Source organism: Crocuta crocuta, unplaced genomic scaffold (genome assembly GCF_008692635.1).
Source record: "Crocuta crocuta isolate KB4526 unplaced genomic scaffold, BGI_CrCroc_1.0 scaffold197, whole genome shotgun sequence".
Classification (NCBI taxonomy): domain Eukaryota; kingdom Metazoa; phylum Chordata; class Mammalia; order Carnivora; family Hyaenidae; genus Crocuta; species Crocuta crocuta.
In genome coordinates this window covers 3,846,087-3,869,083 of record NW_027532002.1, presented here as the reverse complement: position 1 = coordinate 3,869,083, position 22,997 = coordinate 3,846,087, and the positions used below count along the sequence as shown (strand labels likewise).

The window sequence follows — 22,997 nt, the reverse complement described above, 5'->3', positions numbered from 1 at the left end:
CTGGAGCCTGTTTCAGATTCTGTGTCTCCCTCTCTCTCTGACCCACCCGTGCTCACTCTGTCTCTCTCTGTCTCAGAAATAAATAAATATTTAAAAACAATAAAAAAGCAAGATGAAACAAGTGAAATTAATCTTTTTAAAAATTAAAAAAAATGTTTATTTATTTTTGAGAGAGAGGGAGACAGTGTGAGTGGGGAGGGTCAGCGAGGGGGAGACACAAAATCCAAAGCAGGCTCCAGGCTCTGAGCTGTTAGCACAGAGCCTGATATGGGGCTCGAACTCGCAGACCATAAGATCATGACCTAAGGTGAAGTTGATGCTTAACTGTCTGAGCCACCCAGGCGCCCCTACAAGTGAAATTAATCTTGATAATGTATTTTATTTAACACAATATCTAAAATATTATCATTTCAACATGTACTCAAATCAAAATTATTGAGATAGTTTGTATTTTTTTTTATAGTAAATCTTCAGTACATGATTTATTTTATATTGGAACACATATCAAGCTCTGAATAGCCATTAGCGGCCACTGGCTACCTTAGCAGGCATTACAGTTCTAGATCATTGTCAACTCATTATTTTATGCTGTTTCTCGTACTCTTTTTTTATTTCTTTTTTTACTTTAATCCTTTTAAATTCTAGTTCATGTTAAGACTATTGCTAATGCAGTTATTTTCACTCACTAGATATGAATATCAGGCAGCGGGAAGCACACTTAGATGGTTAGGGGACTACCAGGAACATTTGCTCGCATAAACCATGCCTTCAGGTATTATTAAAAAAAAAAAAAAGCATCGAGTTTTGTGTCAATAGACTTGGGCCCTAGTTTCAGCTTTCTGGCTCCTTCCCTTTCATCTTTGGACCTCTGAGAACCTGTCTGAGCAGCATCCATCATGGTGCTTATCTTCTACTAAAATTTCTAATAAATACTAATTATATTTGCATAATGGTTAGGGCAAGGGATTTAGAATCCTAAATTTTCATCAGTTAACAATTTTGGAAACAAATGGGCCCTCAGGGTCATTTAGTGCCAGCCTAGGGTGTGTTTTTGGCCAGTGAGCATTTGTTTGGTGGACGCTAATGATAGTGATCTGAGTAACAGAACTTTTTGAAACTGAATTGGTTTTCAAACAAGATATACAAGTGCAAAGGAGTATTATGACATTGGAGTTATGCTTTCCTGGATTTACGTATATAACTCTAATTGATGTTAATGGGGGTTGTACATAAATCAAGGGGAAAACAGACCTATTAGTATATAAAAACATTCTACTTTTAATATCCATCTGGTATGCTTTACTTTCCTGAAGCATATGTGTTTTTTATAAACTGAGTGCATACTTCTTTATCTGCACTCTCTTCAATCAGTATTTGTGCTTTCTGCTTGCTAGTGTTAGTTTGAATACCTACTCAGATTGCAAACTCAATATGAATATTTTATTTCTGCAAATTTTTCAGATTCAGAAATTTGATTACCTGTCTGATATAAGATAGTCTGAACCAACATCTAATCAGAGGTACCCTCTTTTGCTAAAATTTCTATTTGTTGTTTGATCTTTTAAAAAAATTAGTCCTTTGAGATACATTCAGATACAAGATGTTTCTAATATTACAATAAAACTATTAATGAACCCATTATAAGGAAATGAAAATCTTATCTTTTTGTGTCAGTGATGAGAGAGAAATATATAACTGTAATTATCTGTAATTTTATGAGTTTTCTTTCATTTACATTATCTATTTTCCTGTTTAAGCCTATCTAGCACAATTATTCCTTTTGTATTAGTTTTCTGTAAATGGAGTCTGAATGGTTTGAATTGTGAATTAACAATAATCACCATCCTTGCATCCCTCCTTTTTACCTTCCTTCCCTTCCTCCATTTTCTCTCTTTTTCTCAGTGAGGGAAAACAAAGTCAGAGAGATAATTTTATCTTACTTAACAAAAGAAAAAGATATATGATCTTTATAGGATTACCTATGAACAGCTAAGTAGTTATTCACTACTGATATGTCTTTCCTTGTGTATTAATATACAGAAGTCTAACAGCGCTGAGTGTTGTTTGAAAGTACCAAAAATAACCAAAAGTAAATTGAGGTGATATATATTTAAAAAGATACTTAAATTTTTTTTGAAGTTTATTATTTTGAGAGAGAGAGAAAGAGAGAAGGAAAGCTGGGGAAGGGCTGAGAGGAGAGACAGAATCCCAGGCAGGCTCTGTACCATTAGTGCAGAGCCTGATGTGGGGCTTGAACTCAGGAACCTTGAGATCATGACTTGAGCCCAGATCAAGTTGGAGGCTTAACTGACTGTGCCATCCAGGCACCCCTAAAGAGATATTTTTGTGAGACTTAGCTATATATTCAAGAACAAGGCAGTAATAGGTAAAAATGATTTAATTTAAAGAAATGAATTTTGAACATTGGAGTTTATTTTCATTTTTTCAAGTTCCAAAAAGGCTTTATTAAATACAGACGGGAGGGGTTCAGTCCTTCTTGGCTGCTGCTTTCCTCATGGCTGCCAGGACATTGCTCAGCACCTCTCTCTTCCTCTTGGTACTGTTGTGTGTCCCTCCCCTTTTCTTGATGAACTTGAGGGTATGCTTGACCTAGGAGACCTTGAGCAACTCCAGGGCTCACCACTCAGTTCTGTGGGGCGAAGCTGTGTGCTGCACCTCTCGGATCATGTTCTGCATGAACTTGGTGTGCTTGGTGAGATGCCCATGGTGGTGGCTGTGTCTTAGCTAGTTCTTGTTCTTGATCACCTTGTGGCCCTTGTTGAGGCCCATGGTGATAGGGTAGCACAGAGCCATGGCTGCTGCTCCTCTATGGCTTCCTCGGCAGAAGGAAAATTAGATTCCTTCTAATGGATTCAAATATATTGTCACTGTACCTGGGAATCATTAGTAGAATGTTGTGCTGTAAAATCAGCAGATATTTATTTTCACTATTTTCCCTGATAGACCACCCTATATTATTGTTATTTTTAAATTTCCTTTTATATGATTTCTAAATCTCTCATAGCAAGATATTAGATTCAGGGAAATCCAACCATCCCTCCCATCCAAATATTGATTCTCTGCCTCCTTCTGTCCCTATCTAGTATTGGCATCTATCCAGCACTTAATATGCTTGGTCAGTTGATTCTCCAGTTGGAATGATGGCCTCAGAGGCCATATTGTTGGAGACATTTTTCCCATGAAAGTGATAGATTTTCTTGGGCCATCTCCCTCTGTCTTTTATCCCACCTTTGTGATTCAAGGTAAAGGTGTGTAAGAGGATTAGCTCTTGCTAGTAAGGCCATGGTCTCAAGAAAGCTCATAGGTCCAGGTCTTTATGATCTAACATATCAACTTCTTAACTGACGCATTATATAAGGTGAATCTCCCGAATGTAATTATCTGTATTTTTTATTGTTTTTGCCTTATCCCATTCTGAGACCTTCAGAGGATCTCCTTTGTCTATCAGGTTGAGCCTTCTTACTCTGGCATTCAGAGATCCCTGAAGAGTTTAATCCAGCTCCTTCTAATCTTAATTTTCACTTCTGCAAAATATACATGCCAGTCAAGTTAGCCTATTCTCTTAAAAAACCCACAACGCTTTATTGGTGTATAATTTGCATACTACAGAATTCACCCACTGGAAATGTACCATATAATAAATTTGAATGTATTTATAGAGTTGTGCAAACACCACTCCATTCTAGTTTTAGAACATTACCATTACCCCCCACAGCCCCACTGTGCCCACTTACACTTAATCTATCCCCTCTTCTACCACTAACACCAAGAAACTGCTAATCTACTGTTTGTCTTTTTTAAGTTGGCCTTTTTTTGATATTTAGTATAATTAGAGTCATACAACAAGTAGTCTTTTGGATCTGAGTTCTTTTACTTAACATAATATTGTTGAGGTTCATCCATGTTGTAGAGCATGGCAGGAGTTTGTTCCTATTTATTGCTGAATAGTATTCCATTGTATGGTTGCACCACATTTGTTTTTATTAGTTGGTAGATACATGGATTGTTTTCAGTTTTGACGAATAAATGAATAATGCTGCTGTGAATATTTATTGCACGTCCCTATGTGAACGTATGTTTTGTTTTCTCTTGGTAGATTATTGGGAGTAGAACTGCAGGGTCATATGGTAAATTTGTACTTAACTTTTTATGATATACTTTTTCCTCAGTGTTATATCATTTTATATTCCCATCAGCAGTATATGAGGGTTCCTTCATCTTCTTCAAGATTTGTCCTTCACTTGATCCTTTTGATCTCCCACTAGTTTCTGGAAAAATAACTTATTTGTCATTTACTCTGGCAGTTACATGTTTGATCTCTCCCTCTCTCTGTTCCTTCCCTTTAGCCTATAAACATGCTGAAGATTATCCTGACACAAACCTGCTTCCTGCAATTTTTATTTGTGTTTCTCTTCTACATGCAACTGATTTTTTCTTTTCTCCTTCTGCACACTTGTCACATCAGAACCTGTCTACCTTTTATTTTCTCATCTTCCACTTTATCTGTCTAGTTTTTAAAAATTTTGTTGAAAACCCCATATAATATGAACTCTATTAACAAATTTTTAAGTATGCAGTTTAGTTTTGTTGACAGTATGCACATTGTTAAATGGCATATCTGTATGATTTTTTTCATTTTGCATGACTGAAACTCTTTACACACTGCACAGGACCTTCCCATTCCGCTCCATCCTGCTTCTACCCTTGGGAACCACCATCCTACTTTATTTTTTCTTTTCTTTTCTTTTTATTTTTTTTTTCCTGAGAGACGAGAGAGAAAGAGAGTGAGAGAGAAAGAGAGAGAGAGAGAGCAAGCAAGCGAACGTGAGCAGGGGAAGGTCAGAGAGACAGGGAGACACAGAATCTGAAACAGGCTCCAGGCTCTGAGCTAGCTGTCAGCACAGAGCCCGACGCGGGGCTCGAACTCACGAGCTGTGAGATTATGCCCTGAGCCGAAGTTGGACACTTAACCGACTGAGCCATGCAGGCACCCCTCAACTTTCGCTTCCATGAGTTTGATTACTTTAGATATCTCATATAAATGGAATCACGTAGTACTTGTCCTTCTGTGTTTAGCTTAATTCACTTAGCATAATTTCCTCAAAGTTCATCCATGTTGTTGCAAATGGCAGAATTTCCTTTTTTTAATGGCTGAATAATATTACATTGTATATACATATAACAAATTTTCTTTATCCATTCATCTGTTCACAGATATTTAGATTGTTTCCACATCTTGGCTACTGTGAATAATGCTGCAATGAATATAGGAGTGCAGATATCTCTTTGAAATCATGATTTAAATTATTTTGGATACTTAAAAGTAAGACTACTGGATCATATTGTAGTTTTATTTTAAATCTTTTGAGGAACCTCCATAGTGTTTTCCATAATGGTTGTACCATTTTACATCTGACCAAACTATACAAGTATTCCAATTTCTCTACACCCTTGCCAACATAATTTCTTTTTTCCTTTTTGGTAATGGCCCTCCTAATGGTTGTTATTATCAGATTGTAGGAGTTCCTTATATATTTTGGATATTAACTCCTTGCTTATATATATTTTTTCTTCCACTCCATAGGTTGCATTTTCACTCTGTTGATTGTTTCCTTTGCTGTGAAGAAGCTTTGTCATTTGATGTAGTCCCACACGTTTATTTTTGCTTTTGTTAGCCTATGCTATTGGTGTCATATCCAGGAAATCATTGCCACGACCAGTGTTATAATAGGGAATACATTGACTCTGTAGATTGCTTTGGGTAGTATGGACATTTTAACAGTATTAAGTCTCCTAATCCATGAACATGGGATATATTTCCAATTATTTCTGTCTTTAATTATCCATCCACTTTTAATGTGGTTTTTGCCTCTACTACTATTGCCTCTGACCTGCTGATATGTTAAATATTATTTTGGTCATGGTCTTGCTACCATGTTTAGCTTTGTTGTCTAGTCTTACTTTTTTGAAAACATTCCTGGCTGCCGTAAATGTATAGCCAATCATACAGCTGTTTCTTTGCCCTCCTCATTGGCTACTCTTCCTTTTCCTACCTTTAAATGTTGATGTACCAGCTGACCTGCTGCTCTTCTCTCTTCACATGGTCTGTCCGGATGATTTCCATATGATTCATATGTTCCTTTATGGGACATTTTACTGTTTACTCATGTTTAAATTCCTATGTTAGACACTGTAAGAGGAGAAGTGATAAAAATTAACCAGAGATAGTCTTTACCTATTTCCATAATCAATTAATATATATTTCAACTATATTATCCCATCTCATCATATAAAAAATGTTCATAGTTCATTTAATTTCTTGCACATACCACTGATGAGTCATGACTCATTGTTTGGGAAGCATTGAGGATAGAATAGAAAACAGGTCTGAGGACTGAGCTTGGTGGTCTTCCAACATTTAAAGCCCTGTAGGTATTGCCCACCCGTCCAGTGAATGGTCTAAACAAAATACCATTTAAAATTCTTTTGCCTACCTTAAAAAATACATATAATCTGACTTCTTTCTTTAGTTGGATTTTGGGGTACTATTTTCTGTTTTGTTTCTTTTCCTGATTTGTAATAGGTATGCTTATTCCTAATTTACTGGTTCTAGAGGTTTAGCAAACAGGTTGCCAGTTTGTTTGGTATATATATTAAGAAAATTGAATGTTAAACAGAGGCCTAAACTTCTTGTTAGTGCTTTATGTGAATTTGTTTTAGGACATGGGCTTTTAGACACGGACTCTATTTTGGGAGTTCAGGCATATTTTCCTCTGACTCTGTCCACTATCCCCTCATAATTTTTTTTAAAGATTTTATTTGTTTTAACTTATCTCTATACCCAACGTGGGTCTCAAACTTACAGCCTCGAGATCAAGAGTCACATGCTCCACTGACCGACCCAGCCAGGTGCCCCCTCCTTCCATAATTCTTATTATTGTTTTGGATGGATGAAATTACTAGAAAATTGAGATCCAGATAGCTGACATTTTACTGAATGTACACACATTCATAAACATCTATATACATACACACATTCTTTCAGCTTGTTGCAAAGTTTTCATTCAGAAAATAAACTGAAAGCAATTTCAGTGATACTTCACTACTATCATAATGATATTCTTTGCTGGTTCTGAATAAATAAATATCACTTGCCCTAAAGTTCTAGTCAGAAAAAATTGTATGCTGTGTTAAATAATATAGCATTAATATCAAATTTGATATTTGATTTAGTTGACATGGGATGAAATAAGGTATGACAACCTAGAGCTACATGTATATATATTCTATACTAACCAAGTTTCCCACTTTTGAAAATTTCTTCTTCCATTTATGAAGAGTTCCTACTGATAATGAATTGAATCTTTTCCTCCTTGAAGCTGCTCTTATTTCGGAAGTTTCCCTTGAAATAAGAGAGTCAGGTACATAAAAAATCTGGCTCAGAATATCTGAATTGCTTTTAAGCTTCAGGCAAGCTAAAGGCAATATTTGATGATGAAGCTGTTTTTTGTTTATTTGTAATTTTTGAGTAGAGTGAAGGGATATAGAGAGTGCCTTTGACATTTGTCTGATTTAGGTAGTTCAAAACATCACATATTTAAAAGAAGACTTGTGTTGGCACATTTTTAATATAGAAAAGAAGATAAAATTATATAGGAGGTTAAATCTGAGTTGTGCACATGTGGAAGGGAACCACAGAAGAATTTAAAATTTTCCTTTTTTTTTTTTTTTTTTACCTTATATACCTCTAGTATAATGCAGGCCCTATGTATACATAAGGGAATAATTAAATACAGAAATGGAGCCTACTTGTTAGCCAGAAAGGATGCCTGGAACATGTGGATAAGCTTGGATATTTGTCTAATGTTAATTGGAATATTGGTTTTCGGTTGAAGATGCCAAATCTTCAGAAAAGTAATTGGATTTAGCTTCCTATTTAGCAAACTACTTCAAATCCCTGAAGTATCCCACATCCGAAACTAATTTTTCTTGATTGTATCAAGTTTAGTCATGAACAGAACAAGGGTTGACACAGTTTTTTAATATTTAAAATATTTCTTGACAAGGTTTCAACACTGTTGCTTGTCCACAAACCTTGTTAGGTTCGCTAATGACAGATGAAATCTTAGGTTCTGTGGAACCAGTTTTACAACTTTGCAAAACTGTCTTCTTGAAATAAGCCAATTTATTCTTTTTTCCTATACATTTAAATTTAACTTCGATTTTGATCAGATTTCAGGAAGCAACACAAAAATGGTATATTTCTTACTGCTTTTCATATAAACGTATATGTGTGTTTAATATAACTCCTTTAGATTCAGCCTAGGAAATGTATTTTGTGGTGATTTGTAAGTCTTGAAAGTGTTATTCAGACTACAAATGTTTAATGTGGTGTGTCAAAATATTGGAAAATAGTGAAAAAACTTAAGAAAGAATAGGATATTTGATCATTGAAATTCAGGGATTAAAAGATTCAATTTAGGAGATTATCATATTTATTGAGCAACTATTATGAATGAGTTTCTTTGCAATTTGAAGAGGTATAGAAAGGTGTTTATGATATGGTTGATAACCTCAATGACTCTCTTATAGTGATGATAATTATAAAGATAGACAGATATTATTTTTTAGTCTAGTCTTTGCCATTGAGGATGATGAATATTTGAAAAGATACAATAGTGCTTAAGTGAAATACAGGTAGATATATAATATATATTTTACATATATGTAGTATATATGCAATATATATGAAGTACATAATTTTTTAAAAATGTATTTTCAGATGAAAATCACTTTAATAGATACTAACAATAATGAATAGGAGTTATAATAATTCAACAATAGATTATTTTAATGTATTTTTTGTAGTAGGACTCATCTTGTTAGAAACAATTTATAGCCATGCTTCATTTTTCCTCTAGGACCTGAAACTTATTTAGCAGATAAGTGCTATACATTTCAGTTGAAGTGGATTTTCCATCTGTTTTAGTCTGTTTCCAGGGTAAAAGTTACTACCAGACCTAATGTTGTTCACTTGTGCTCTGTTGCTTAGTAAAGAGCCTGGTGTGGCATAGTAGGTGCTCAGTACATTATTTCTTGAACTCGAGGGTCCTGCCCCAGGGTTAGCTGGCGTTTCTTCAGGGAGCTTCATGGAGGCATGCATTATCTCTCTGCCAGAAATGTCCTCTGGGACCACGATATTATTTTGCTAACGAGATACGCACTTTACAACTTATGTATTTAGACCCATGTTTGTCATTCCCACTCCTGAAGTTGACCAGTCATTGTGGGCACTGCTCCTAATCCTCCTTTGCTATCATTATGTTTTAACCATTGAGTTATTTCAGGACTCTGTTTTGTCACTGTGGAATTTTTATGATCTCTTTGTACTTAAAAAGCAATTATCATCTTGGAACAAAAATAGGCTCTATCGTCTTTTCTTGTGTTAAGTTACAAGTGTTTGAAAGGTTTACGGTGTATATCATTTGAGGTAAATTATTTTTTATATTCCAATTTGGCTTACAGTTTTTCAAAAGCGTTTTTTCATGAACCTGAATCATAGGTTCTGATGAAGTACTTCATCTTTTCAAATCTTCATTTCTAGTTTGACAGCATTCTCCTTGATTTTGGCTCTTATTCTTAAAATAAAAAGTATTTGCCATAAAGTTTTGAAAGCTGATGGCTGTAGTGTTTGACATAGTTTAATAGGGGGCATTAGGAAATAATTGGATACCTAGTACCTAGAAAAAGTTCATTTATTTTTTACTATGAGTTAGTTCTTCTGGACTCCTCATAGTCAACACTAGGTTATGAGCTAAATGAGTCTCTGATCAGGTACAGGTCAAGATACAATATGTTGCAATTGTAAATGTATGGAGAATCAAGTGTTCATTCCTGCAACTGTGGGTGCCTGAGAAAACCTACAGGCTCACTTCTACTCTTAGGCATTATAACTTTCAGCTTTGTCAAGATGGGAGAGTCCCCTGACACCCTGAATGATGATTTAGTTAATCGTTCCCTTATTAAGACTTAGGTTGAATTTAACTTTTTGTTTTGAACTTTTTTTTCCCCTAAATAAAATCTTTTTTCTTAAGAGAGACTTCCATAATAGTAATTAACAGCTCAAACGATAGGGACATTTTTTTAAAAAAATTTACTTATTTATTTTGAAAAAGAAGTGTGTATGCATGCACATGCAGGGTAGAGGAACAGAGAGAGAGGGAGAGAGAATCCCAAGTATGCTCTGCGCTGTCATCATGGAGCCAGACTTAGGACTTGATTTCAGAACCATGGAATCATTACCTGAGCCAGAATCGAGTCAGACACTTAACTGTCTGAGCCACATAGGTACCCCGGGAATAGGAACATTTTTAAGGCTTTAATCTAAGTGACCAAACCACAGATTGCTAATTTTGTGAGTGGATAGTGCTACCAGCAACATAGAATGTGCAAAAGTGATTCTACAATTTTTCCCTGACAGTGTCTTCGTAGTAAGTACGTCAGGATCACTCTTTGCAGGGCACTTTACAGAGAGTCTGCAAAAGAATGAGTCTACATAGTCCTATCTTAGATGACCTCCTAGTCCAATTGGAGAGCGCAAAGAAATACATATGGAAACATATATGGAATACTGTCGTGAATACCTAAAGATAGGCTGGCCATTGGCCTCTTGCTTACACTGAGTTAAAAACCAAATCAAACACAGCCCAGCTTCCCCAAGTGGACTGAGAAGGAGACAACATGTGAGTTATGCTTGCAGTCTTATCGTATTTTGGGATTTAGATCAATTAGTGGAATTTTTCTAAATGCTTCAGGCCTACAAATCTCTCTGCTAGGAGAGACCAAAGAGAAAGGAGAAAGTGACTAAAGAAGAGTAAGCAATGACTGGCTTTTAATTGGATTATATAGTGGAGTGAGTTTAAATTATACACATAAAAATTTTTTGCAAAAGTCTCTTTGAAAACAATCAGAAATAATTTCATTTTATGTACCTTTAAAAAAAGGTAAGAATTACATTAATTTACTATCATAGTAGAAAATTGCAAAATTCAAGCAAATGCAAAACAGAAAAATTAAAGTGAAAATGCCCATAATCCCTTGTGAACATTCTTCTTTCTTTTTTTCTGTGGTTATAACATGTATTGTTTTATAATTTGAGATCATTATATAAAAGATGTACCTGTACTCCTGTTTTTTCTCTTCGTTTCATCTCAGGAATATTTTTCATGCCATTATAAATATCTTTATAACATCTTATTTAATGCTACATAATGGTTACGTCAAAATCAGTTTAACCAATTTTTTAGTGTTGGATAATTTGGTTGCTTTGAAGATCTTATTTTTATAAATAATGCTGCAGTAAATATCTTTGGAGGTAAAAATTGGTCTGTCCATGACTGTTTCTTCAGCATAGATTTCCACATATGGAATTGCTGGGCCAAGGTCCATGTGTATTTGTAAAGACTTCTAAGATATGCTTTCCCTCAGGAAGGTTGTATCCATTTACTGTCTCTGGAGCAGCACACAAGGAAGTCCACAGACACTGGGATTTGTCATTAAAAAAACAAGAACTGTTTGCCAGTTTTATAGATAAAATAATGTCTTATATATATTTTGGTGTGAGTCTGTAGTGTGGTTAGGCCTTGGTGGTAACCTTTGTCAACATTTTGGATGAACTAATTCTAATTCCTCTTTCGTGTCTAATGTTGGATATGGTAATTAAAGCCCAGGAACCCTATGCAAACTCCTAGTTTCTCACTGATTTTATTTATTTTATTTTATTATTTTTTATTTATTTTTTAAAGTTTCATTTATTTGAGAGCATGCATGCATACAGGTGAGCAGGGGAGGGGCAGAGAGAGTGAAAGGGAGAGAATCCCAGCCAGACCCCATGCTATTAGCATGGAGCCCAATGTGGGGTTGAACCCGTGAACTGCGAGATCATGATCTGATGTGAAATCATTAACTGACTGAGCCACTTAGGTGCCCCCTCAGTGGCACCTCGTTGTGGCATCTTCTTTTACACATGCTTTCTCTACTCAAGGAATATGGGGAAAACTGCGGTTTTCAGCTTGCTAGATTTCTTCCTCCCTTTGGCTCTCACCCACAGCACTTTATTAATGGAACATTTTAATGAACTTATTTTTACTTCAGATTGTGACTCTTCAGTCCATCCCCTTCGTGGATTTGCCTTAGATTTTTGTCTCCTTTCCTCTCATTCCAAGAAACAGTATCACAGTCATTGGTTTTCCAGAATGGCTTCCGTGGAGTTCCTTGGGCCATCGGACAAAGGGCACAGGGTCCAGTTGGAAGAGTACCTCAGTTTTATTTCTTGTAGGTGCTGGGCTTCACTCAGGATTTCAGTTCTTTAAAAGTTTGAAAACCATTGCCCTAGTTATTATAGTTTTTCCAATTTAGCAGGGTTCTTTGAGACCCTTCATAGTTTGGCTTGAACACTCACAAGGAGGTGGAGTGTTCTCTTCCTTTTTTCCTCTTTACCTTTAGTTACAGCAAAGGAATAAATCATTTTCATCGTCTTGATTAGGCAATAGCATTGGCTAATGCAGTTTTTATTGAAACACTTATTGCCAGAATGAAAAGCTAAGAGATTTTACATGGAAACATTTGACTTTGGTTCCTCTTGAAAAATCAGAAGCCCTAGCCACACTGGGCCTGCATTCCCCTTTGGTGTCTATCTGGCTGACCTTGCAGTGGGAGTCCTTGCCTTTTGCCTGACAGCCTGACACACTGACATTGTGTCCTGACACTAAACCAATGGGTCAGTTACTTTTCATCAAGTTTGTGCTGCTCTCTTTTTTCTTCATATTTATAAAGTTAAAAGGAATGGGAAATTGTTATTTTACCCATATTTATAACAATTAGAAGAATAAATGATAGGCTGAGAAGTTACGTACATTTTAAAGTTCAAAACACTATATAGTACCAATTCCAGAGACCTGTTAAAAACTGTTGCCTGAACACTCTAGTCATTCATTCATTCAACAAATATTATTTGGCTACCTGCTATGTACCAAGTCACTGAGCTCATCAGCAAGGCTTTAGCAGTTCTCAAGGCAGTCATGGCCCCCACCACCATGGAGTTTACAGTTTAGTGGGCCTTGCTATGTTATTCCAAATCCATAGCTTATAAGCATCTGACAGGTAAAAATGGCCATTCCAAATCACATGGAGGCAGTGGAAAATGAAACCAAATGGCTCCTTTTAGTGAGCAAAAAAAATGACACTGAAGCCTCCCTGTTCCTTTTTTCTTTTATGTGTATAGAAAAGAAGAGGGGCGTTTGCTTCCCTGATGCTCCTAGGTTTCCTGCTAGGAAATCCTGTCATTTGTTTATACTTGCTTTATATTTTATCAGGGACACTAGGTGGGGGAGTTAGGGATGGGTACAAAGTGTCAGAAATGGTTACTGTCCTCAAGTGGTTTCCAGTTTACTTGGGGGATAAAATATGCACCCTAATAGCTGCAGCAGACACAACAGTGTACTGGTTGTTTGATCTTGGGTCTAGTCCACGACGCTGTCTTAAACTTTTATTGTGAGTAGTATACTAACGCCCCCACCCCCGCTCCCATAAGTCTTATTTTCTAGTAGTTTATCATTTCAGATGTACTGGTTCAGTTCCATTTTGGCACATAATGGGCTGTAAGAGTCTTTTGAGGACTGTTTTGTGACATTGACACAATTTATAGTATTGTCTCATTGGGAAAATTCTTTCTGTGGGTTTAAATACCCTACTTTTGGAATACTGTAATTAAGTTGGATACTTCCCATTTTTAGAATTTCATATTCCTATGTTCATGACATTGCAGCTGGCCTTAGTCATCTAATTCAACTGTCTCAATTGGGTATAGAATCTCTTTCATTTGCATTAACAGATAATTTTCATCTCTTATGCCAATTCTGAACAATTGGTGGCGGCTGCCACGGCAAATGTTTCCTTAACTGTTTAGCAAAGTCAGGCAAGGGGATGGGAATTAAGAATGTTTTAGTATGGGGCGCCTGGGTGGCTTAGTCGGTTAAGCGTTCGACTTTTCGCTTAGGTCATGATCTCGCGGTTCGTGGGTTCGAGCCCCGCGTCGGGCTCTGTGCTGACTGCCAGTTCAGAGCCTGGAGCCTGTTTCAGTCTGTGACTCCCTCTCTCTCTGACCCTCCCCTGCTCACGCTGTCTCTCTCTCTCCCCTAGAAATAAAAAAAAAAAAAAAATTAAAAAAAAAAAAGAATGTTTTAGTATATTGCTAACTATAAGAAAGGAGATTTTCTGGCTAATTAGAGTGGGTTTTCACTGTCAACCTTTGAAAAAAAGTCTTAGTATTTTCTCTTTCTAATGGAAAGTCTTTAATTTAGCCAAATTCTCCCATCCAAGTACTAACCAGGCCCGACCCTGCTTAGCTTCCGAGATCAGACGAGATCGGGCGCGTTCAGGGTGGTATGGCCGTAGACTAATTTAGCCAAATTCTTTAGGAACTTCACCAAATGATTAAAGCCCAGAAGAGAGAGTCTATCATGAAGATAGATGGAAATAGTGTTTCTGCTGACCTGTGTTCAATGCTTGACTTTGGGCCCTTCCCTCCTTACAAAGGGTGAAGCTCAAGTTGGTTGAGACTATCTATGGCAATGTGCAACTGCTAGGTTCTATGTCCTGTGAAGACAGGAAGCATATCTGTCTTGTTCACTCTGTCAAGCACATTGCCTGGCCTAGGGTGGGTAACTGAAAGTTTACAGAGTGAATAAATGAATATAGCCCCTGACATCTTTGGAGGAAACTTAAGATGAGCTCTTAGTGCTCTTGAAATTTACATGGCATTGGTTCCTCTGGTGCTTAAGCAAGTTTTTGATTACAAATGTCAGCAGAAGGATGATGGATATATTTTCACCCCTGATTATAACGAATAAGAACTGACCATGTCACTGACCCTCTCCCTTGGGAGACAGAGTGTGTGGCCAGTGTGGCACAGTGACTTACTGCAGAGCAGTTCTGAAGCTTGGGCACAAACTCCATTCCTCTTTTGTTAAGGTCATGGGGACCTTTTCACAGTTGAAACCATTTCGCTCAATTAATTGGATGAAAAAGGCTGGCCCTAGGCCCTATGGTTATTGCTTTACAGGCTATAGGCACAGATTGAATTGCGGACTCCGTAGGTCCAGGACGGGAATGCTGTGGTGGCTCCGATGCTGTGGAGAGAGCTGAGTTTAAAAGGATCTCGTAGCTCCCTTTCTGGTTGACTTAATAGGGGAGAAGGGAACCCTGCAGGAGAAGCTTTTCCCAGCCTAGGTAAGTAGTGAGAAATTCTGGGAACAAGCTAACAAAATTCCTTAAAGGTTTTTGATCTTTTCCTCTCTTTTAAAAAGAAACAACAAACAAAACATGCCAATCAGATGGCAGAATGCAGTCTTTCATGTCACAGTGTGTCCATTTACTACAGCATTTAGTAGGCCAATAATGCCTTTAGCTTGAAGTAGTTAACACGCATACCTTGCAGTGTTACTTTTATTTTCTGCTCCCTGTAGCACTTAGCAAAATCCCATTATGCAATTGGGTATTATTAAATGTTAAAAAGTTAATTTGTTCTGCATTCCATTAAAATTGCACTTTTTTTTTCCATGCGCATTGGTCCTTACATCTTGTTTAAAACCTATAATTTAAGCTCACACTGTAGTAAAGTCTTAAGTAACCTTTGCCCTTGCTACCTTAATTATTCTTCATCACACACATTATTTCAGGAGGATTGTGGTAATGGGTTAACTTTTTGTTAGTTAATGAAAATATCTGTCATTTAAAAAGCAAAATGTGGACTTGGAATTCTAATTAAAATTGTACATCAATAATGAAATAAAATGTACCTTTTATTAAGGAAAATGGATTGTAAAAGTGTTGCTTGCTTTCTTTTTGAGATTGGCATGCTTTGGTTAAGGCCAAATGATTGATCAAACAGTTGATGGGAATGGGTAGCTTATTTCCATTTAAAATAATAAAACATTTGCTTTTTAAATGTAACAGATTTCCTCTTAAATTCATTGTCACCTTGTATAAATACACTTAGTGATTATGATACAGTAATAAAATGCTTTGAAACTAGATCCTAATGGTGGTGTGACAAAAACAACTTCATTATTTGATTTTAGATATATTAGATAATTTGGGGGGAGTAGTTTTTGCAAAGTTGTAGTGAATAAGTAATAAATTTTAGGGATTGAAATTTCTTGAGACCATGCTAAATATTTTTGTAGCACTTAGTGTTTTATTTCACTTTTATTTGATAACTAGCACATACCACTAAACATGACCAGGTGTAGAGAGAACGTTAGTAACAATCGAAAGCTACACTCAGCAGTGGAAGTTGTCTGACACCTGAAAATTTTAAGGGTTACCTTGATTTTTTTAGCCTAGAGAATTTACATCCTTCTGTCACATCAAAAAAAAAAAAATAGGTAGGTGGGCAGAGAAAGATAAGAATAGGTCCTAAGAATAGTGGATTTTTGGAGTTTAAGAAAGTTTTAGAAATTATGTTTAGTTACTTCCTTTTACAAAAGAATTTTTTAAAAAAGCCCTGAAGAGTCAATGACTTGTTCCCTCCCATGAAAGTATCTGAGATGGAATAAGAACTGCGGCCTCTGAGGCAGTTTGATGGACTTAAAAGAAATTTTATGGTCAAACAGACCTGGGTTTTAACCCTGATTTCACTGTTAACCACTTGTGTGACCATGGGCAGAGTATTGAGGTTCTCTGAGCCTCAGTTTTTTTATTCTGTAAAATGGGGATAATTTTCTGTTTTAGAGGCATTGAGTGATTTTATGAGGTACTGGATTTGGAGGGCTGGTTTAGGGTTAGGCCTTTCTAAGTGGTCAGTTGATGGGGCTCCTTTACCTTGCCCAGCCAGTGTTTTTTCCTACAATACAGGGTTGTCTTAGAGCAGGTCATTTATGCAGAACAAGATTGGTTGTTTTGGCCCTGAGGTGTAGGTTTGCAGTTGGCCCAGCACCAGACACTTGGAGGCTCTAGAATACATTCGGCTTTTGACCATGCTTTTGGAAGGTTTGGGCAGGGATCTACTCAGAGGCTGGTCCACACTTTTTTTCCTGTGGCCTAAGGACTGCTGGATTTCCCCACTCTCATTTGATAGTACAGCAGAGAAATCTGTAGAGAGGGAGACGATGTTGAGGAGGCCGTTGCTTTTTTTTTCTTTTTTTGCAAAAGAAATGTTCCATGGAAATTTTTCCTGTGAACCCTCTTCAAGAGATTTATGCAGATTATAAAGTCAAAAGACGGGTCATCCCAGACTTTTCTTTCCAGGCAAAGAGGCCAAAACATAATTTTAGCAGGTATTAGTAAAAATTGAGAAGTATTTTGTGTATGCTGGGATTCTTGCCAACATCTGTGTTTGCAACTCCCAAGACAGGGCTAAGGTGAAAGTTTTTCCTTACTGCCCTCAGAAGATTGTTGAAACAAGACTGCCATGGTTCTTTTCCATTGCATCTGTGTTACCGAGGCCTCTCTAGACACTGTTTTGTGGAATCTCGGGCCAACACAAATTGATTTACTTTTCACCGAAAGAGCTTCATGCTGAATGTTGACTGTAGGTATGTTTTGGAGGAGGCAAAAGACTGAAAACAGGGATTGGTTTAACAAAGCAGGTGTTAAGTCATTTGACTGTTTCCCAACAAACTGCAAACTGCTTTAATTTGGTAAGTTTTTGTTTTGTTTTGTTTTATATAACAAATGATTCCACAGAATGTGAGTCCAGTTAGGTACATCTAGGGAATTTACAATACTGGAGATAGATCTTTGAATTTGTTTAGAACAGTTGAGAAAAGATCTGCCTTTTAGAGGGTACAAAGTAAATTCTTAAAAATAGTCAACTATTGCTATTGCATGTATAGCAACTTATTTGTATGTGAGCATGGTGATCCTTGGTGTGTGGTTTGTAAACCATATCTCTCTTATTAGATAAAGAACATTCTCATTTATCCATAAAAATGTGTAAACTTCTATGAGGACGTTTTAACCACACATAGCAAAGACCTAAGCATTCTTTATTGATCATTTTGTGCAGAACACCAGAGAATGTTCCAGCAGAGTGCAGCAAAAGCCAGTTATTGCAAAATATACTCTTGTCTTTCCTTAGTCAGTCTGGACTGTGGAGACATAGAGGAATTTCAGACTCAAAAAATGATGAAAACAGTAGATTTCCTTGAACAGTATCCCGCTCCCCCATCCTAAGAGTGGCCCTGAAACAAGAAACATATTCTCTAATTTACTCAGTAATATTGGTCTTGAAGAAAGGACATAGTGGTAGCTGAGGATAACCTTAAGGTTAGTATGGTATAATTTTGCTCTCTTTTAAAAAAATAGCTTTAAAAAAGCCACACATAGGGGCACCTGGGTGACTCAGTCGGTTAAGTGTCTGACTTCGGCTCGGGTCATGATCTCATGGTTCGTGGGTTTGAGCCCCACATCGGGTTCTGTGCTGATGGCTCAGAGCCTGGAACCTGTTTCGGATTCTGTGTCTCCCTCTCTCTCTGACTCTCCCCTGTTCATGCTGTCTCTCTCTCTCTCTCTCAGAAATAAATAAACATTTAAAAAAAAAAAGCCACACATATTACATATCAGATTTTTTTTTGTCAGAAAATACAGGTAAGTAAAGAGAAGGAAATGAAAATAAAAATTGTCTTAATTCTACCACGCAAGAAGAAATCCTTTTTTAAATTTAGTGTATATCCTTCCAGATTTTTAATGTATTTTTTACAATGTTTATTTATTTTTGAGAAAAAGAGAGAGAGAGCAAGCACACAAGCATGAGTAGGGGAGGGGCAGAGAGAGAGAGGAAAGAGAATCCTGAACAGGTTTTGCTCTGTCAGCACAGAGCCTGATGTGGGACTCCATCTCACGAACTGTGAGATCATGACCTGAGCCGAAACCAAGAGTCAGACACTAAACTGACTGAGCCACCCAGGCACCCCTGATTTTGAATGTATTGCATTAGGTGTGAATATAAATTTAAAAAATAGAAATATTTAAAAATAGGTTCATAAGGTATATGCTATTTGGAAAGTTCTTTTTTCCTTGTAAAAATAAATCGTTTACATGTTCCATGTCAATATATGTAGCTTTAGCTACTATAGCCTGTAATAAATACCACTACTCTAGCTGCTAATTTCAATAACATTTGTATGATATGTTTCTGCCTTTCAAAAAATGTGGCATACTGTTTCATAGTAACAAGTAAGTAATTCATTTCACTTTGTGAATAAATATTATTCTGATGCAGACCACTGTATATTTGATGTGTACCACAAAGAATAAATATTTACTATTGCAGATTAGCTGATTTTTCTTTCTGTTGGTGATTTACTTTAAGAAGCTTTTCATTCTAACTTGCAGGCCATTTTTAGAGAGAGTGATATTTTTTACTAGAATGTGATTACATGGTGATAATACCTTAAATTTGGTGATTTTAAAGTATTGTTTAAGTAGTAAAATAGATGCTGGACTTTTCTTGCGTTCTGTCTACCAAAATTTTATTGCTTTTGACTATTCTATTTAAATTTCTACTTTAAAAGAAGAATACTTCACATTCACAATACAGTTTTTCAAGAAGCATAAAAGATTGTATTTGGCTTTCTGAAAAGAGAAAGGAGCTGATAACCAGAGAAAGAGCAATGAAGTTTTAAAAAAATGTAAAAATGCTAACTAGGCAGTTTGTGTATGAGCACGCCTCTGTGAATTTTGTCTCGTGTGTGAATATTCCTGAAGGAAGGAATCTTGAGTGGGAGAGAAGCTGGGGTGACCCATGTCAAGGACCCCTCCATCACAATGCCACTTCCCCCAACAGACTAGGGCAATGGTCACAATGGGTGCCTGAGATCCTCATATTTTTTTGATTTAGGGGCAAGGAGATCAACAAAGTAGGAAACTGTAGCTGGGTTAGAGAGATTTGGAAGCCACCCACCGAGGGCCTGAGGATTTAACAGGCCTGGTTGTGGTATAAGACTGGCTGCAAAAGCACGAGTGTGAATCTGGCTGCGTTGTACAGACCTCTGCCTCTACTACTGGCGGGGCGGGAGTGCGGCGTGGTGGATCAGCCCTGGGCCTATAGGAACACAGAATGGGAGGCATTCAGGGTCAGGACTTGTGGGTGGGCACACCCTGCTTATGGTAGTTAGCAGGGGCTAAGATTAAGGGAGTGTTTTATATGGTGTGTAAAGAATATAAAAACATAGTAATGGAGAAAATAAAGGAAAACCCCTTGAGGTCATATAGGTCATAAAGGCGAACTGCCCAAACTGCCCAGGCTGGGTGCTCCCCACACCCACTTCCTTTCCCTAACTCTGCGTAGCAATGACCCCAAGTCACCTTACCCCTATACATCCAGTCAGCTTTGAACACCTCTGCTGGTATGGCTGGGCTTCTTTTAACTTTATAAGCAAATGACCACCTTTGTTCGGGGCTTAGACCTCTGGAGAATGATGTCCTCTGAGCCCACCGGTGTAAAACCTCCTCCCTTCCAGGGTCTCCGAGTGCCACTTGGTTCTTCCGCCAGTGATCCAGACCAGATTTCCGCAACAATAGAAAACAAACAAAGCATAGAAATATCTTGGATTGTTTTAGCAGCACAGTTCAAAATCAGTAAACTTCAAAAATTGTAGATGCCTTGGGAAATAAATTAAAGGGCTAGGGATAGTCACTTTAAAAGAATGAGTACATCAGGACATTTAGAAACCAACTCTGGGGGCACCTGGTGGCTCAGTCGGTTGAGCTTCCGACTCTTTTTGGCCGTGGTCATGATCTCCTGGTTCATGAGTTCATGCCCTGCACTGGGCTCTTCACTGAGCATGAAACCTACTTGAGAATCTCTCTCTTCCCCTCTCTTTCTGTTCCTTCAACACTTGTGCTCGCTCTCAAAATAAATAAACTTAAAAAAAAAAACCAAACCACTTTAGTTTGTGTTTTCACTTATGCTCAGTGTCCCTCCTCAGCAGGGAAATACAAATCAAAACCACACTGAGATACCACCTCACACCGGTCAGAGTGGCTAAAATGAACAAATCAGGAGACTATAGATGCTGGCGAGGATGTGGAGAAACGGGCACCCTCCTACACTGTTGGTGGGAATGTAAACTGGTGCAGCCCCTCTGGAAAACAGTGTGGAGGTTCCTCAAAAAATGAACAATAGAACTCCCCTATGACCCAGCAGTAGCACTGCTAGGAATTTACCCAAGGGATACAGAAGTACTTAGAAGCTGAAACAAGTAGTTTTTTAAAGACTAATTAAGCCTCCCTTAAAAATCTTGTAATTGGGGTAAGCAGCCACCAGGGGGCTGCCATGACTTGGTTGAAATTACATGTCTGCACAGTATTTTCTCTGGTGGGAAAGTTAAAAGGACCACTTTTATTTCTTTTTTGAACTAAAGCAAATAATAATAAAGTTCTATAAGTTTACAAAACTTAGAATTAATTTCTTGACTTGGCTTAAAAGGTTTGTTCTTTGACTTTTCTGCTACTAAGTGGCATTTTTTGCTTCAGCATTCAGCAAGTCTTTTTCTGACTTCACTGTACCTGGTGACTTGTTTTCCTCATTACCTTGTATCTAGAAAACCACGCACATACACCATGATTGTGTATTATTTTTAGTTTAAAATTCGATCTTTTTGATTCTGTGCTTGAAGAACAAGTGGTGATAATATGGAGGAACAGAAGAAAACTGTTTGGTGTATCATTTCAAAAGAATAGAGAGAAGACTGCTCTCTGTTCTTAGAAAAAAGGGAATCACCCCTTTTCCAAAATGCAGTTTGCTCTTGCCAGCTAGATGCTACTACTTAAAACATACAGTGTTGGAGCACCTGGGTGGCTTAGTTGGTTTAAGTGTCTGACTCTGGATTTCAGCTCAGGTCATAATCTCATGGTTTGTGGGTTTGAGCCCCGCATAGGGCTCTGTGTTGGCAGTGTGGAGCCTGCTTGGGGTTGTCTCTCTCTCTCCCTCTTTCTGTCCCTCCCCAGCTCACTCTGTGTCTCTCTTTCAAATAGATAAACTTAAAAAAATTTAAAAATATTTTAAAAAACACATCGTGTCAATCATTTAGTAGTTCTAAAATTTGCCTTGTGTTAAATCTAGAGGGGACATTTAGAAATAAGATTTCTGAGCTCCCCCTACTCTAGGCTCTCTGAAGTTTGAGCCAGAAGGGATGGTTTTTAAAAGGTTCCTTGGTGATTTTTTGCAGAGTCCAGGAAAATGCCTGGCAACTTTTTTTCCTGTAACTTGTAAGAACTACAGTAGTAAGAGGATTTCTTAGAGCTAACTTTTCAAAAAGTTTAAAATATTGGACACATGTATTTAGAAATATCTACTAATAGTACATATAATAAGGTTTTAAGCAGAGGTTTTAACACAATTTTGTAAGAATTTTTAGTATGTAGACCACATTTTAATGAAATTTCTTATTTGGGAGTTTCTTCTTCACACAGATTATATAAAGTGTAAGATTTTTTTTTTTAATTTTGAAAGTGGAAATTTAATTTCTTGCTTAGCTTTAGGTGCTATTCGAGAAAGATCTAGAATGCCAGAGTAAAGAAAGTTGCTTTTTATAACTCAACTTCAAGATTTGATCACTCTGAGAGTAACATGTGCAGTGGATATTCACCGTCATGTTCACGAAAAGATATAATTTATGTTTTATTAGATATAAAATTAATATTTTATAAATGTTCATTAATCTCATCTCTAAACTATGAAATAAAGGGATCTGGATGGCTCAGCTGGTTAAGCGTCCAACTTGGGCTCAAGTCATGATTTCATGGTTCATGGGTTTCAGCCCTGCATCAGCTCTGAGCTGTCAGAACAGCCTGCTTCAGATTCTGTCTCCCTCTCTCTCTGCCCCTTCTCTGCTTCTCTGTCTATGACTCTGTCTCTGTCTCTCAAAAATAAATATTAAAAAAATTAAATAGAATAAAGGGGGAAATCACAT

At 37.1% G+C, this 22,997-nt stretch overlaps 1 protein-coding gene and 1 pseudogene across 2 annotated transcripts in view; one reads left to right on the top strand and one right to left on the bottom strand.

Annotated features, from left to right (window-relative positions):
- BBS9 (Bardet-Biedl syndrome 9) overlaps positions 1 to 22,997 on the top strand; it is a 450,363-nt gene that overhangs the window by 260,017 nt on the left and 167,349 nt on the right. The gene's annotated exons all lie outside the window — the stretch shown is intronic.
- On the bottom strand, positions 2,488 to 2,814 carry LOC144241025 (large ribosomal subunit protein eL36 pseudogene; annotated as a pseudogene).